The sequence below is a fragment of the Mobula hypostoma genome, chromosome 3 (assembly GCF_963921235.1).
Source record: "Mobula hypostoma chromosome 3, sMobHyp1.1, whole genome shotgun sequence".
In the NCBI taxonomy this organism is placed as follows: Eukaryota; Metazoa; Chordata; class Chondrichthyes; order Myliobatiformes; family Myliobatidae; genus Mobula; species Mobula hypostoma.
In genome coordinates this window covers 26,376,540-26,381,552 of record NC_086099.1, presented here as the reverse complement: position 1 = coordinate 26,381,552, position 5,013 = coordinate 26,376,540, and positions in this window count along the sequence as shown.

Genomic DNA, 5,013 nt, shown 5'->3' with positions numbered 1-5,013 from the left:
TCTACATCTGGTTAGCAAAGTGACAAACTGTACAAATTAACTGTAAAAATAATGTGACTACCTTTTACTGAAATCAAAAGCTATTCTCAGAAATATAAGGAAGTTATTATTAAGCTCTTGACCTCCCCAGGTTTTTGTTAAATCTGTTTTGGTCGGGCTCAAAGGTTTCTGCTTATCGTTACTAGTCCTTAGAAGTATTATCCCGATATTAAATTGTCTCTGTTCCAATAGGCACATGGTTCAGTTTTATATTTCTTCTCATTTCTGTTCCGCAATAATGCTGATTTCAGCTGCTTCGTTGACACTGAGGTTCCATTTTGAAGTTGGGCAGGATTGGTGCATGCATCAGTGTCTGATCAAGCAACAAACTCATTCTGAGATACTGTTGTGGAAGCTTCCCCTGTATGCTCAAATGTTCAGTATTGCATACTGCTACTGCAGCTCCAATGACTGTATTGAAGCCAGTGGAACTGAATTTTGAAAGGAGTATCCGACAATTTTATTTACCACATACAACTTTACTCCTAGTTGCATGTATGGACGTCCTTTGCTTTACTCTGTTTAGACACCGATTCTGATTTTACCCTGAGCCAGTTGGGAATCATTGGCTCATTAGTAGGAGTTTGGTCTAGAGGTGACTAGCAGTTAAATCTACAACTATTCCCAGCATTTGGGGAAGTGGTGAGAGTTGGGATTGATAAATAGTTGCAGAAAGAAAAGGATGAGGGATAGAAGGAAGCTGGGAATGGATTTTAAATTGTTGTTAAATCTCTTTGCCTCTGGTCCTTAATCTGTTCCTGGCAAATTTGGTCATTGGCGAAATCATCACAGCTCCCCTGGCCCTGTTTGATGAAAGAATGCCAGTTTGGTATGTTACAGTCAGACAGATGAGGTTGAGAAAAGAGGAGGCAAGTTTTCTTGTCCACTGTCATTGATATGGAGTTAAAACAAAAACATATTTCCTGCTAGTAACTAACTCACTGAATTAAATGATCAGCTGTTAACTGACTGACACTGTTGTTACTACAGACAGTCAAACTTTATAGTCTGAACTAAAGTGATGCTCCCAAGACCATGGAAAACTTTGAGTGGTGCATTAGAGGTGTTTAAATTGAGGAATTTCAATGTTAAATATGTAACTTCAAATAAGTGATTACTTTAAGCTGGTAGTGATGGGCTTCTTGAGCCTTTTCTGTTTTAGAATATGGTGGCTGATGTGATATTGACTTTGATACCAACTTTACTCTTTTCTCTCCCCGTGAGCCCTAGTTCAAAAGCTGGTAAATATAATCAAGTGATGCAGGATTTTGCTTTGGTCTTGTTTGTTGATGCAGGTAATGGGAGAAGGTATGTTTTTTTTCTTGGTATCTTCATTACAGCAAAGTTTTTTTATTGTTCTTCATTAAATATTAGAGGACAAATTAAATTCAAACAAAATATTTTTATTCTACTGCCAGTCATAATTAAGTCATTTCAGTGAAATCTCCATATGTTGGATTACACCCATTTTTCAGGATCGTAGTTTCATAGATCATGGTGGGATAATGGCTCTTTAAGGTCCAATAAGTAAAGGCCTTTGAATCTGACAAAAACAAAATCAAATTTATAAAAAAAAAACTGGGAAGGTCAACAGGCTAGTACTAATTTTCATCTTTTTCTAAATAGCCCTTTACAGAATCAATATAATTTTGGAAAAAACATTAAATTACTATTTTTTTTCCTTGTCCCCTAGGCATTGGTGAATTTTAAAATTTGTATGCAGAATTTTGCATTCTTAACTACAAGCTACGGTTAAATTGTACAGAATAACTAAATCATGAAGATGGAAACCAATGGAAGTTCTAAAACAACCTAATTATTTATTTGAGTGAGAATCATGGTGATAATTCTACCAGCAATAGCTACAAAATGATTTATTCATGAAAAGTATTATTTTGGAACATTTTGTGTACTGCAGCTGTAAATTTGCCTTGGTTTGCATCTTGAGGTTTCTGTGGCTGAGTATCTTCAAATACAGTTTAATATTGTGCATTTGAACTTGGAGACTGTAACAGACTAGCACTTTACTGCAGAATTTAAAAGGCATAGATGTCAGATTATAATGAATTGGACCTTCAGGAATTCTACATTGATCTTCCATTTAGCATTCCATTTAGATTTTTAAAAGATATACTTTTCAAAGTTAAATTATTCTGCTTTTTATAATGGCATGAAGGAATTAAGTACCATGAAGTTATACAATTTGTTTTGAATGAGTTTGCAACTAATAAGTTGTCATTCCTAAAGTTAATCCAGAGCCCAATAATATTATGTTTTTACATTTCCCATGTGGAAATGTTTGTAAAGAGTGCAAAAATGAAAAGTTTACATGGTACAAGAGTAACATTCTTTAATTTGTGTTAATTGAATTTTGTGCTTTAATGAACCCAAAATGCTGTGGTTTGAAGCTTTAATGATGTGCTCTGTAAAAGAAAATTAACTGTGCTGAAAAAATGTTTTGTCAATGATTTATGGAAATATCACCAAGGGCCTTATGAAATACATATATTAATTTATATCCTAGTCTATTTGAAACTGTCACAGATTAGTAAACTGTAAACCATTTGTCTTGCAAAATTAAACAATTTGTGCATTTTGTGGGAATGAACATAAAAATAAAAAAAGATCTGCTTCAAGTAATTCATTCCTTTTCTTTAATGGTTGTTTTTGTCTTAGCTGAAGCAATGGTTGTAGAATAAAGTCTTGATTGAACCACTGACCTGGTGCTTACCTGGTTCAGTACTGCTTTCATTTTAGTTAGCATGCAACAACTTAAAGCTGCTGATCAATTGCTACCGTCTTCCATACTTGACAATGCCACAGTAGATAATTAGCTGGGAGACCTAATGGTTAGAAGGATTTACTACATAGACTCAACCCATTTCATTGAAATGTTCCCACACCAATGGACTAACTTTCAGGTACTCATCTCTTGTTCTCTTTATTTATTGTTATTTATTTATATTCACATTTGCACACTTTGTTGTCTTTTACACTCTAGTTGAATGTCCTAGTTGGGTGGTCTTTCATTTATTCTGTTATAGTTACTAGCCTATAGATTGACTATGGCCACAAGAAAATGAATCTCATGGGTGGGTATGATGACTTGTACTTTGATAATAAAATTTACTTTGAACCTTGGCCCAAAGTAAGTCAGTTTGAAATTGTGAAAATTGAGGTTGATAGCTGACTGTTTAAATAATAAAGGCATCCATTAGTCTTACGAGATCATGGATCTGTGCCTGGAACGTCTTCACTCTCCAGGGCGCAGGCCTGGGCAAGGTTGTATGGAAGACCAGCAGTTGCCCATGCTGCAAGTCTCCCCTCTCCACGACACCGATGTTGTCCAAGGGAAGGGCAAGGGCCGATACACCTTGATACCAGTGTCATCGCAGAGCACTCTGTGGTTAAGTGCCTTGCTCAAGGACACAACATAGGCCTTCGCCTGGGCCCCGAACGCAGAACCTTCAGATCTCTAGTCCAGTGCCTTAACCACTTGGCCACGTGCCCACACATAGCTGACGATTTGGTGAGGTTATTAATGGGTATGAAACTAAGGCAGGCAGGTAAAGCTTAAATTAGAGGCTAAGCAGTGATGATACAATAAAATTGCAGAACAGATATGGGGAAGTGTGGATTTATCCTGTCACCATAAAATTTAAAATTACTTCGCCTTAAATTGATCTTATCAATGCTAAAAACAACAATTTATTAAACAAATAATCTGCTGTAGGAGCTCAGTGGGGCGACCAACATTGGCCCGAGGGTGGGGAGCAGTTTCAGCTCTGATCCCTAAATAGTTCCGACCCGAAACGTAAATTTCGTTCTTCGCACAGATGCTGCTTGACTTATTGAGCTGACCCAGCAAATCAGTACTGTACTCCAGACACTTGCACCTATAGTCTTGTGTCTCCAAGCAATTTAGCCCATCAACTTTTGAAGTGAAGATAATTTACGGCGGTACCATTTGGTTAGGAGGGAGACACAGCGGAGCCCTCGGAGCTGTAGGATACATGATACCTTCTATAATGTTAATTTAAGAAACGACAACTGAAGCATTCTAACAGATAGTTAGGAGGCCTTGATTGTAGTCGTTGAGTTTAAACAGTATCTGGATGTCCGCCTGCTCACTTGCACGCGATATAAATGATTTGTTTGCTTTCTCACGTTTCTTTTACAACTCTCAACTCAAAATTCTTAATTCTCCGGCCCTAAAACTCCGAATAAAATAACGAAGTGCCGGATGTACTCATCGGCTCAGATAACAGGAAGGGTACAAGAGCCTGAAGATTCACACTCAACGATTTCAGGAACAGCTTCTTTTCCCGCTTCTGTCTTCAGATTTCTGAAAGGTCCCTGAGCACTGCATCGTTGTTCTTTTCCCTTCTGCGCTATTTAGTTTGTAATTCATAATGAATTTATGTCCTTGCACTGTACTACTGCTGCAAGACAGCGTGCCGTATAAGACAATGATATTAAAGCTGATTTTGATTATACAGATGCTGCCTTAAGACATCGACGTTACTGTAATTGAAGAAAATCAAAGCGCTGGACGAATTCAGTGGGGGGTGGGGCCGAGAAGGAGAGTGGACGTTTCGGGTCGAGACCCTTCATTAGGACTACATGACCCACTGAGTTCGTCCGGCACTTCCTGCAGATTTCAGCCTCTGTCCAACTGAACAACCCGGTTATTTTGACTGGTGGTTAATTTAATATTTGAGAGAAATCAAGCTCATTCACTCAGTGCAGCCGTATTGAAAGATGATTAGATAATCTACCGTTTGGGAACAGAAAAATGATACCTCGTAGATTGAGGGGGGAAGTTCGGACAGCTTTCATCTCTTGATATCGGTAACTTTTTTCTAGCGTCTCATAATTTGATTTCTGGTTGGTTGGCTCTGCTGTCAATTAAATAATAAGGCGGGACTTTCCTAAGAAGAAGACCACTTCCGCATTGAGGCGCCGAGGGGGTGA